Below are 13,150 nucleotides of genomic sequence, written 5' to 3'. Positions count from 1 at the left end.
CACACACACACACACACACACACACACACACACACACACACACACACACACACACACACACACACACACACACACACACACACACACACACACACACACACACACACACACACACACACATACACACACATTACATATACATCGTGTGTGGGAAAGTGAGGCCAAGACAGCACATTAGCCCGCCCGTTACCGGTGCTCGGTGAAATACTGCTCCTCTTGTGATGGATCGGTCTCAAAGTTGTGGTGGTTTATAGGTAGTGTTGTACATGTGGTGGCATGGCGGTGACCTTCCCTGACTGCCCTGCCCCACCCAACCCCCTCCTCCACCACACCCACTACTGCTGCCGTTCAACATGTTGGCTTATGGCTATGCAATGCTCAAAATTAAGTTGATAGATACACCCTCATTTCCTTGTACCGTTTGCTTCTTTCTGTTCCTCCAGGTCTTGTTCTGTTCTTTCCTTCTCTCCTATTCTTTCTTTCCTCTTTTCCTCCTATCCTTCTTTTTTCTTTTCCTTTTCTTTCTGTTCCCTCACTACATCATTGTCTTCATTTCTTCTCCGTCTCACTTTTCTCCTTTTCTTACTTTCGCTTCTCTTCATCTTCCTTCCATATCCATCCTTATTTTCCTACTCTTTTTATCTCTGTTCTTCCTTTTCTCCCTTCTCTCTGTTCCTTTTCTGCCTTGCTGTTTTGTTTCCATTTATTCCGGTCCATTCCTTATTTTTCTGCCTTCTCTTCCTTTCTTCTACCATCCACCTCCATTCTTTTTTTCCTCCTCTCTCTTTCTTCTTCCTTACTTTCCATTGCCTTATATTTTCACTGCCCTTATCAATGCTTTCCTCTTTTCCTTCTTCCCTTCATTTTCGCCTCTAGTTATCCTTCTCTCTTTCCTTATTTCTCATTTTCTCACTTTCTACCTTCTTTTCCTCCTTTCCTTGTCTCTTTTCATCTCACTTACATCTTTTACTTCATCCTTTCCTCCCTCTCTCTCTCTCTCTCTCTCTCTCTCTCTCTCTCTCTCTCTCTCTCTCTCTCTCTCTCTCTCTCTCTCTCTCTCTCTCTCTCTCTCTCTCTCTCTCTCTCTCTCTCTCTCTCACCTCCTTTCTGATGCATGTCTTTAGCTAATTGGTTAAGCCCCTCCTCCCTTACTCTCTTTTCCTCATTCTTGTCACTGGGCAAACTTTGGTCACTCGTCTCCCCTTCCCCCTGATCTAAAAATGAATGTGGATGGAGGTCGTTTGCAAGGTTTCTTTTACCAAGACTTGTGTGTACTGATAAGTTTTCCTAGCTACTGAGGGTTCACTTTGTGCTCATGTGAGAAACTTGTTTCATGTTTATTATGGAGTTCTCTTCTTTTATTTACTTTTTTCATGGTTTTGTTATCCCAAATGATGCTGCTGATCTTTTTTTTTTATGTCTATGAATAAGATGAAGAATGAAAAGGATGAGGAGAACAAAGGAGAATGAGAGGAGAGGAGAGGAGAGGAGAGGAGAGGAGAGGAGAGGAGAGGAGAGGAGAGGAGAGGAGGAAAAGGAGACGAAAAATGAGAAGAAAATGAGGAAGAAAATGGAAAAGAGAAGATTGAGGAGGAGAAAGGAGGAGAGGATAAAAAGTCAAATGGAAAATAAAACAGAGAAGGAAAACAACGACGACGACGACGACGGCTAGCGAGGAAGTGACAAACTTTGGTCAGTCAGTTTGTTCCCGGGTGTATGAGGTGATGCTTCCCGAGAAACGCTTCATGGAACTGTTTGGAGATATCTTGATGTATTTACACTGTTTCTGGATTTCTGATGAGACCAATTTATTATTACTTATTAATCTAACGAGGAAAGCTACATACTCTATCCACTCCCGCCATGTGTCACCACACCACTGTATCCGCCCATCCCCTGCACGATCGCCAAACTTTGCCCATCAAAATATCCATTAGTTCTTATTGGTTACACTTACACAAGGCACAGGCCACTATATACTTTCTCAGTAGTGTGGTTATGGCATGGTAATATTCTCATGGTATGGATTTATTGGAAGAGAAGTATATCTTGTCTGGATGAATATTACTCTGAATCCAATTGGGTGCTGAGACTAAAACTGTCAATACTAAGGGGACATGTTGATTTAGGGAAATGTAGGAAAAAGATGTATTCATTTCTAAACGACGTTCGACCACTCCCCTTTAGAGAAGATACTTAGTGATAACAAACAGCACGTAAGCCAAAGGTCAATTTTGTGTCGCAATTACACGTTTGTCTCCGTTGCTCGAGATATACATATATGCATGATTAGTATTATAAAGCAAGAGAGGGTGCTAGTGTGCTGCTAGGCCGGCACTGAATAATAATAACAATAATAACAACAGTAATAATAACAGCAATACCAATAACAATAATAATCATAGTGAGTGACGGCTGCAGGAAAAAACACAAATATTGTCGCACATAATGACTACCTGTTTGACGGAACTGATTGACTGAGGATTAACTAAAACACAATTTTGATGAGAAAAAAAAATCATTGCTGGTCAATCACGGAATTGAAACACCTGTGACATTCTCGTGACATTAGTTTATGAGAGAGAGAGAGAGAGAGAGAGAGAGAGAGAGAGAGAGAGAGAGAGAGAGAGAGAGAGAGAGAGAGAGAGAGAGAGAGAGAGAGAGAAAATCTCTCTCTCTCTCTCTCTCTCTCTCTCTCTCTCTCTCTCTCTCTCTCTCTCTCTCTCTCTCTCTCTCTCTCTCTCTCTCTCTCGTTACTATGACGATATACAAAATGTGCAACACAGGAGTTACATGCGGTCGCTCAATGACGGATGGAAAACACACACACACACACACACACACACACACACACACACACACACACACACACACACACACACACACACCGCGTAGTGTAGTGGTTAGCACGCTCGACTCACAATCGAGAGGGCCGGGTTCGAGTCCCGGTAAGCGGCGAGGCACATGGGCAAGCCTCTTAATGTGTGGTCCCTGTTCACCTAGCAGTAAATAGGTACGGGATGTAACTCGAGGGGTTGTGGCCTCGCTTTCCCGGTGTGTGTTGTGTGTTGATGTGGTCTCAGTCCTACCCGAAGATCGGTCTATGAGCTCTGAGCTCGCTCCGTAATGGGGAAGACTAACTGGGTAACCAGCAGACGACCGAGATGAATTACACATCCATCAGAGCCTCCATTGTAGTGAGCGCCTGTAGTCCGTCCTCCGGAGCTCGTTGGGTGATAATGGCCAACACAATACAACACACGCGCCGTGACTACAATGCCAAAAGATCGCTCCCGCTAGCCATGCTGTGAGAGAGAGAGAGAGAGAGAGAGAGAGAGAGAGAGAGAGAGAGAGAGAGAGAGAGAGAGAGAGAGAGAGAGAGAGAGAGAGAGAGAGAGAGAGAGAGAGAGAGAGAGAGAGAGAGAGAGAGAGAGAGAGAGAGAGAGAGAGAGAGAGAGAGAGAGAGAGAGAGAGAGAGAGAGAGAGAGAGAGAGAGAGAGAGAGAGAGAGAGAGAGAGAGAGAGAGAGAGAGAGAGAGAGAGAGAGAGAGAGAGAGAGAGAGAGAGAGAGAGAGAGAGAGAGAGAGAGAGAGAGAGAGAGAGAGAGAGAGAGAGAGAGAGAGAGAGAGAGAGAGAGAGAGAGAGAGAGAGAGAGAGAGAGAGAGAGAGAGAGAGAGAGAGAGAGAGAGAGAGAGAGAGAGAGAGAGAGAGAGAGAGAGAGAGAGAGAGAGAGAGAGAGAGAGAGATGGTGTGGGGGGGAGGTGAAGGGGTAGAGGGGAAGCCAACTTGACCCCCTTATGAAGCACTCCTGCTAAAGTGTTGTATTTGCTCACCAGTCACGTCGGTGAAGGGGAAACATATCCCCACAGAAAACGGTTCAGGAGTAACTTTTGTATTCTAGGCGGTGCTCAGGGGAGCTGTGAGGGAGGGAGCAAGAGAAATGAGGGCAGCCCCGCGCTAAGTGCTCGTGTTCATAAGCCCAGGCCCTCTCCGCCTCTCGCATTGTCTCAGACATTAAAATATAATGGAAGCCTTTTGTTGCAAGGCACACTGCTGCCACACTACGCTCCCAAGACGAGCACGCATCTCCTTCTTAAAGCGCACCATTAATAGAGCCTTTGAGCAGTTTGAGCGGCACTCTTAGAGAAACAGAAGAAAACTACTATAAAAGATTCTGTTATACCATACTTCGGAGTTTCAACCCGTCCATGCTTTTCACAAATTAAGCAGTTGTTTCCACACAATGATCCGAAATCGAGGATATGTAGACAATCAAACACAAAGAAAACTAACAATAGGGCTGGATGGAGGCAAGGTTCAGTCTACAGGTGAACACGCCTCACGACCGCCTCGCCTTGTCAAGCCTTCCCATGGGACGGCCACCGCCCTCGTTCTCTCCTGTCCACCCACCCCCCGCTCCCCCAGCCGCGGGGAAACACAACTTTCTCCCTTGACGTGCACTACCTGGAAATCCTTCTTCACTTTGTTCTGCGTAAAAACCTTGTCCTAACGTTATTGGGGTGTAGTTTTTCCCTTTTTATTTTTCCCTTATATTCAGGAGACTAATTATTAAGAACCTTAACCTACACACACACACACACACACACACACACACACAGAGAGAGAGAGAGAGAGAGAGAGAGAGAGAGAGAGAGACAGGCACAGACACAGACACAGACACAGACACACACACACACACACACACACACACACACACACACACACACACACACACACCGGTAGCTCAGTGGTTAGAGCGCTGGCTTCACAAGCCAGAGGACCGGGTTTCGATTCCCCGGCCGGGTGGAGATATTTGGGTGTGTCTCCTTTCACGTGTAGCCCCTGTTCACCTAGCAGTGAGTAGGTACGGGATGTAAATCGAGGAATTGTGACCTTGTTGTCCCGGTGTGTGGTGTGTGCCTGGTCTCAGGCCTATCCGAAGATCGGAAATAATGAGCTCTGAGCTCGTTCCGTAGGATAACGTCTGGCTGTCTCGTCAGAGACTGCAGCAGATCAAACAGTGAAACACAGTTAAGGTTCTAATCTTAAGTCTCCCTGAATCCCCATATGTATATTTTCAGTATGTATGCACTGCAATCACTAATAAACCGTATTATTATTATCATTATTATTATCATTATTATTATCATTATTATTATTATCATTATTATTATTATTATTATTATTATTATTATTATTATTATTATTACACACACACACACACACACACACACACACACACACACACACACACACACACACACACACACACCAGAGTAATACATATACATTTGTTTCTTTTCTTATTAACTCTTAGATTTCTCAAATCTCAAAAACACAACTACTGAATAAAAAGATTCGTTGTGTCATTGTTTCCTTAAAAGAAGAACGCAAGAGTTCCAACGCAGTGCAGATAGTTTGTTTCTGAGAGTGTCATGCTGCCATTCTCCAGAGATTCCCAAGTTGAAAGCAACAAACCGGCAATGTCCTATTGTTAAAGAGTGAAGTAGAAGGAGGAAAGGTACACATTAACTATATTACTAAGCTAAGAAGAATTACGATAACATCAAAGCGTTGTACAACGAACACGAGGGAGAGGGAAATTTCCAGCCATCATTTCAAACAAAATATGAAAGCTATACAAATAGCACTAATCGACATTAGCAGACATATTAATGCTTCTGGTAGTGAGAAATTGTAAATATTTGTGGAACAATTTCTAACTTTACCTTGTTTAAATGTTATGTAACTGGATCTTCTCTCACATAAGAGACGCGCTTCACACATACAGACAAGACGCACCATAGAGGGCATCAGGGAAGGAAGTAAGAGAGACAACACACACACTACAAAACATCCAACACCGAGGAGGTTGATGAGGTGACAACGCTCACTGTAATTAGAGGAAACGAAATACACATTTTTGGAAAGTCGCGTCTATGTTGAAGAAATTGAACTCTGAGTCTCTAGATACAGCAAGATTAGCCAAACCTACAGAAGTTAAGAAAAATCAAATTTAGGTGATCTGCACTGTCTCTTCGATTCCTTAAATTTTCATTTCGGATGTCACATGGCTAATTATGAAAAGTGTAAGACACGGACAGGACTTAATTGACATTTGAAAGGATTCCAAGACACGCCAGAACGAAATCCAAGTCGTGATAGAGGGTTTCAAACAATATGTAGCAAGAGCGACACACACACACACACACACACACACACACACAGGGAGGCGGTGGCGTAGTGGTGAGCGTGAGATTGGAAAGATTCGAATCCCACCGCATACCGCTCTGAAGCTATGCCATTTGTCGAGTGGTTTGAAGTTCCCTACATGTCACCATGATACCCATGTTCTAGGTGGTTACACCAAAGATGCCCCTGGGTGGTGATATGGGCCCTAATAATATGGGAACCACTATGAATAAAATTGCCTGCGCCACTAATGGGCTGAAACTGAACATCGCTTCCCACATATACTCTTCAAATATGCCTACAGGCGCTATAGACCACAACATAAAACACACACACACACACACACACACACACACACACACACACACACACACACACACACACACACACACACACACGGTATAACACGAATAGTCTAGCATATTCTCAGACGTGAACGAATATCTTGTTCTGATATATATATATATATATATATATATATATATATATATATATATATATATATATATATATATATATATATATACTGTTTTCGTATTGTAAATGGATAAGTGGCGACTAGGTTGGAGGTGGGAGGGGATTGTAAGGAGGGATGCAGCGGAATTGAGGGAAGGAAGGGAAAAGGTTGAAGCAATGTGTCAAGTAGACAGATATGAATATACCGGGAAGAAAAGAGAAGCATGTCAGCTTGTCAGTTTGGTATTAAAACAATGTAATGATCCACCATCTCCATAGCAATACACCGTTTTTTCAAGAGTGTTTCACCACCAGCAATACACGAGAGCCTTGTGTTAGTAACCTGTGAAATAGAATAAATAATAAGTATGACACCTTTGATCAGGGATGAGGTGAGTTACTAACACATTCCTGGCAAGTGTATAGTCACTTCATAACAAGACAAACTTCCTTCACTTGTTCGCTGCAATATAAACTTGCGGTCTTTTTCAACACTTCTTCTTCTTGTCTTAATGTTTGCAATGTTCCGTTGCCTTTCGTTTCCGTGTTCCTGGCTCCGTGTAGCTGTACGCACTTCTGGGAACACATCCGCCACCAACATAATTTTTATTACCAACATCAAAACATGTTGATACGGAATTCTTACCACGAACGGCCGCCCTCTTACAAAAAAAAAAAAAAAAAAAAAAGGCATCCTGCTTTGGTATTTTTTCTTTATTCCAGTTCATAACTCAGCACCTTCATTACTAAAATCACACACAAACACTTTCTCCATATGAACACACAAGCTACTGCATAGAAGCGCAGTCTTTCAAACACTAAACAGCACTCTACACTCAGTGTGAGCCGGGGCTTGGTGGCATAGTTGCTTAAGGCGGCTCGTGTTCGGGCCTCCGGTCTAGGCGGCCCGGGTTCGAATCCTTGTCAAACCTAGTTGCCCGGTGGGGGATGTAGCGTTCCCCCGTTAATTCTAGCGGTGCCATATGACCTTAGCTATTGCGGCACCTGATGGAATAGTTTCTATCTTTCAGCAACAGCCACCCCATTGCTTTGTTTTGGAGGAAATCATGACGTCACGCTTTCTGATGCGGAGTAATGCAATCAGTTGTTTCCACTTTACATTTAATACCATAACCTCGAGCTAACACATCCTAATTTAAGTTTCATTAGCCTGAATGGTTAAGCACGTAATGGTGTAATAACTCAAGGATAAAGAATTACATCACCACTTGACACTCCACCTCCCCGTTTAACAGCTACATGGTGAGGCCTCATCCACACCAGTATGTACCCTATCCGTGTGCTCACGTCTCCCACACAAGCCACAAGTCCACATCTGCTGCATAAACCTAAAAATTTCCCACCGAGAAGACATGTGTCCGCTAGCGTTTCATTACCGAGATGGGCCGAGCAAGATGCTTACGAGTGGCCTGGCGAGGTCACCGCCAGCTGGCCTTTGGGTGTTAGGTGAGCACCGATCTGACGCGAGTGTTATTGCCGTGACACTCCCAGAATAACTCCACGGGCGCTCATCACCATCATGACATCGGGTTCCATCCCTGCCCTGAGTACTGGCTAAAGGAAGTGCGCGGTGCAGAGTGAACCAGAATAATATGGTATTTACCCCAGTGCTATAAAACAGCCAGAACATTTATAAATAAGTCGATCTTACTAACAGCACCTAAGACTTACAAAGTAAATACGAAAATAAAAAAAAAACACATATCAGTTCTTCTCCCATTACGTTATTTTTTCATTGCAAAAAAATAAATGACAAAAATCTATAAAAGAATTCGCATAAATATAAATTAATTCCTGACATACACTGACTTCCCTCATATCAGGCATTGTAAAATATTTCCTTGCGATTCTTTGGCGACAATGTTTCTGTGTAAGTATAAACAAACTAACAGGCATTCCCACAACTATGTAAAAACTGAGAGACATGTCGTTTACCTTCCACTGGTGGCGCAAGACACGGCAGCCACGGCACTGAAGACACTGATGAGGCGGCAACGTCAGGGACACTCCTGCCGAAAGAAATATGAAGGTTAAACGCAAATAAAAGAATTCTTTAAATAGACCTCTAGTGAGGTTAAAAAAAATAGCCATAACTAATTGAAAAACAACAAAAATAATCTCTAGCAATGATGGAAAAAAGATCAAACAATAAAAGAAAACTACTCAATCAAGTAGACTATAACACTAATCACTGCTGCATAAATTCCGTGGCAGCAATAAAGAGTCAGGCGATGACCACTCATCATTTAAGCAAACCCTGATTCCTATCGTCCACACGTGCACTGTCCCGAAATAAACCATGCACGTTTTCACATAACTATTAAAGCTCGGCTCCTCTCCTCAACAACATACAAGAAGAAGCAGCTCAATGATTGATCACTTAGTACAAAAAATGAAAAATAAATAAATAAAATTAAAGAATCGAGTCATGGTAGGATAAATCAGTGAAGTCAAAGTTATCGATAGTGTAAATAAAATATAAGCTTCACGATTTTGCGTGTCATCTCTCCATGATCGTATTTAAGATGCAACACAACCACGGAGAGGAGTCGAGGCATGCCACTGTTAGATGCATAATAAGACAGTTGATTTGTTTCTTTTTACAACTCCAATGGACGAGATTCAATAGTACAGTGGAACCATGCGTGCTTTGGGGTCCGAGGGGTCTCCAAGCGCACGAGTTCGAATCCTGTCCACGATCCGAGTGAAGAAGCCAGACCTACAATCGGACTGGACAGGATTCGAACCCGTGCGCTTGGAGACCCCCTCGGACCCCAAAGCACGCATGGTTCCACTGTACCATGACTGAATCCGAGAGAATCCGAGTGTAGGTTGGGCTTCACTCGAGGCAAGGGTTTTCTAGCGGGTAGGCTTTGAGATAGGAGGCACCCCAACAGCATCCCCTTTAGCCAATAAATTCCGGTGAAAATCCCACATGGTATAAATAAATAAATAAATAAATAAAAAAGCAGATTAACCTCTTCGGTACCACGGCATTAGTTTGGTTTTTGTTCCGAGTAACAGTGCAACATATTAAGCTCAAGATGGTACTTTTTTCTGGATTTATCCGATACGATTATGCTTTTATTTACTCTATTCTAACTCACAACTAGTTAGCTGTAAATCTGTCAACATGAAAATCGTTAATGAAAAGTTGGCGATAAATAACATATATTCTCTCGAGTAGACTTTTCTTGTATGTTCTCACTTCGAAAATCAATGCTACAAGTTACGTTAGCATAAAGTAAAAAGATAATATATATTTTAGAGCAGAGATTCTCAACCTTTTTATCGTTAAGAAGCCCCTGACTTACAAGACCATCTACCTGAACCCCCAATATTATCACATGGAATATGGAACTCAATATGCAATGGTGCTGCAAAGGATTTTATAAGATCAGCCATCTAAGTACCTCTGGAAATCTTCGCGCTGTTAGGATGGCCAATGTCAATGAGCTAACATCATTAGGTCTCTATGACACTGAAGACGTCTATGCAGAACGGTTTGGTTGGCAATAGACAATCTCATTATCAACTTTGAATTCTAAGTTATGAAAATAAACTCATTTACGGGACTTCATATGTTCATGGTGTCTTGTAGTCTACTTACTAACCTAGAAGGAAAGAAAATATCATACTAACTTCGAGTTATGAATTGAGGAAGAAGTAATTTTTGTCCCAGGAATAGAGCTAGATGGTATATAAAAAAAAAAAACACAATGCATAATTATAACCTAACTCTGCTATTATAGCATTTTTATGTCGTAGATACATCTTTGAAAATACTTTACCTATTTTGATATCTCCTTATTTGACAAAAGAATATCCAAAAATATACGATATGCAGTACGTACAATAGACCATCTTTTCTGTGAAATATTACGATATCTGTTGAATTTGGTAACTTCAACGGGAGTTTGGGTACTCTCCTAGTGATTCCTTGTATTTGGAACATTGACATTTACACGTCACTGTGATCGGGAAATAAAGGAAAATAAATTTGATTTTTTTTCTAAGCGCATACAATAGAAAAAATTATGTCTACAAGTGGCCAGTTTATGTATAAGATAAGCAAACCTGTGTGCACTCATCCACTCTATCCAGAAGCTTAATTAATTTTCAAAAGTTCCCTAATAGATACACAACTACCATTGGTCTACTGTTTCTATCCAGTTATCTACAAACACGTACACATTCACGGCAGCAACATGCAAAGTACACTAAAGGAGGTATCACACTGGCCTATGATACGCGGAACGCGGGCAATGGTTCTTGAGCGAAACCAGGAACATTATCACACACAAACTGCCTGCGTTCTTGCTATGCTAGGCAAACGGCCCACCAATCAAAACCAAGCCTAATCAAAACAAACCAGTAGAACAAAACCATGCCTCTTATACCTCAACCTGTGCTTCGTTCTGGAATTGCATTTGCATTTCCTCTTATTGAAGAAAATTAAGTAAAAGAAACTAGAGAAAAACCGAGACGTACGCGACGGCAACTTTGGAGTTGGAGGTGGTTGCCATGAACCCAAACTATCGACATGATACATATATATATATATATATATATATATATATATATATATATATATATATATATATATATATATATATATATATATATATATATATATATATATATATATATATATATATATATATATATATATATATATTCTACATATTTCTAAATTGATGAAATATTATTTAATATTCAATTTGAAAAATTTAGGCACGTTCTTTTTAGTTTAAATAATAGATTTTTATTAAATATATGAAGTTTATTTTTTCATTGAGATAGCATACGGAGAACCGGAATGGATATGATGCCATCCCAATTTTGCTCTGCTAATCCCGGGCAAGTTCCAGCTATCTGAAGCGGATGTTCCTCGTTCCGCGTATCATACGCCAGTGTGATAGCCCCTTAAATACTCTGGCACAAAGCTGTCTCACCTTGTTTCATTAATCAGCTAACTCTTGCACACTTTCAGACCAAAGCTATTTTTCATTTACCATCGACGATTTTATATTCGAATCAAAATTTAAACGACGACTGGGAACTTTCGGCCTAAAGTTGTTGAGGGCCGTGACGGCCTTGGGCGGAAGGAGGTGGCTGTCGAGTCCAGCCTGGGGCCCAAGGCAGAGAACTGGCTGCAGGTCCTTCTTTTCCTTGGTGGCCTCAAACTTCACTACTAGTCGTCCACTTGCAGCGCCTCACATTAGGCAAGGGTCGCCATAGGCAAGAGATCAATGTCTACCGCTCACCAGATGGTGCTGTGAGGGGCCCTAAAGGGGTGATAAGGGCTTCTTGCATAGAGTCTGGTGGTGAGTGGTGTGTACGGGTCCCCTGCTTATAATGACACCGGACTGAAAAACTCGCCATGAACGAGGGCACGCTGTGCGCCATGAGCCAGACACTGACAGTACCAGTGGTCCTTTACGTTAGGCTAGGTTAGGTTAGGTTAAGTAAAAAGGACTCACTTCATGACAGTTAATGGGGAGTGGTGTGTGGCGGGTCATTGCTCATGGCGACCCGTGTGAGCCATTGTAAGGTTGCATCGTCACTGCTCTCATAGCCATGGGACTGGGTTTCTCTTTTGGGGTGAAAAGTTTCGGTCCAGTACCTGTGTAGGTAATAATACTTTGAATCGTTTCGCCATCGCCATCGCCGCATCGTTAGCCTCGATAAACGGATCGTTATCCTCGACAAACACATCTTTACCGTGGACACTGGAATCGCAACCTGTCGTGGAATCCCATTGTTAACGTGGACTCATTTTCCTTTGCGGCTTCAAGCTCACTGGTTGTCGTCAACTTGCAGCGCCTCACACTAGGCAAGGGTCGCCTTAAGCAGTCTGCCGTGTCTACCGTCCACCAGATGATGCCGTGAGGGGCCTTTAAGGGGTGATAAGGGCTCCTTGCATAGAGTCTGGTGGTGAGTGGTGTACGGGACCTCTGCTTATAGTGACACCGTGCTGAACAACTCGCCATGAACGAGGGCACGCTGTGCGCCATGCACCAGGCACTGACAATACCAGTGGTCCTTTACAGGGTGAAAAGGACTCACTGACAGTGTTTGGGGAGTGGTGTGTGGCGTGTCATTGCTCATGGCTACCCGTGTGAGGCGCAGTGAGGTGGCAGCGTCACTCTCCTCGCACTCAAGGGTCTGGGGTGAACCCTTACGGGGTGAAAGGGTTCGTCTCAGTACCTGTGTAGGCAAGTGAACTTCAATTGCGTCGCAGTGAGGTGGCAGCACCACTCTCCTCGAACCTAAGGGTATGGGGTGGACCCTTACGGGGTGAAAGGTTTCGTCCCACTACCTGTGTAGGCAAGTGGACTTCAATATTGTGTCGTGAAATCGCATCGTGAGAACTGGAACCGCATCGACATCGTGGAAACCCGCATCGTTACCGTGGAAACTGGAATTGCATCTTGATCGTGGAAACTCGCATTATTATCGTGGAAACTGAAATGACATCT

Source organism: Portunus trituberculatus, chromosome 46 (assembly GCF_017591435.1).
Source record: "Portunus trituberculatus isolate SZX2019 chromosome 46, ASM1759143v1, whole genome shotgun sequence".
Classification (NCBI taxonomy): domain Eukaryota; kingdom Metazoa; phylum Arthropoda; class Malacostraca; order Decapoda; family Portunidae; genus Portunus; species Portunus trituberculatus.
The sequence above is the reverse complement of the archived record's forward strand: the minus strand, read 5'-3'. Positions refer to the sequence as shown.